This window comes from Sinocyclocheilus grahami, unplaced genomic scaffold, assembly GCF_001515645.1.
Source record: "Sinocyclocheilus grahami isolate Dianchi unplaced genomic scaffold, SAMN03320097.WGS_v1.1 scaffold137.1, whole genome shotgun sequence".
Lineage (NCBI taxonomy): Eukaryota > Metazoa > Chordata > Actinopteri > Cypriniformes > Cyprinidae > Sinocyclocheilus > Sinocyclocheilus grahami.
Window position 1 is genome coordinate 783021 of NW_015505316.1, and position 721 is coordinate 783741.

A 721-nucleotide genomic window follows, 5' to 3' on the forward strand; every position below is an offset into this window, starting at 1 on the left:
TATATATATATATATATATATATATATATATATATATATATATATATATATATATAGTGCCTTGCGAAAGCAACCCTTCATTTTTTTTTTTTACATTTTATGTTGCTGCCTTATGTTAAACTGCTTTACAGGGGTCATATGAAGTTATTTTGTGTAATGAATTGTGTTTATGGTTTATGGTTTAAGGTAAAAAAAAAAACACATTATTTTCCACATACTGTACATTATTGTTTCTTCTCTATGCCCCGCTTTTCTGAAATGCGCCGATTTTTACAAAGCTCATCGATCTGAAAAGCGAGGTGTGCTCTGATTGGCCAGCTATCCAGTGCATTGTGATTGGCTGAATACCTCAAGCGGGAAATCTTGATGCAGAAGAGCTTTGGTTAGACTGGTGACCAAGAACCTGAGGGTCACTCTAGTTAAGCTCCATGATCATATACAGTGGGGCAAAAAAGTATTTAGTCAGCCACCAATTGAAAAAATCTGCGCTGCCCAGCGACATTACTGCTCTAGAGGAGATCTGCATGGAGGAATGGGCCAAAATACCAGCAACAGTGTGTGAAAACCTTGTGAAGACTTACAGAAAACGTTTGACCTCTGTCATTGCCAACAAAGGGTATATAACAAAGTATTGAGATGAAATTTTGTTATTGACCAAATACTTATTTTCCACCATAATTTGCAAATAAATTCTTTAAAAATCCTACAATGTGATTTTCTG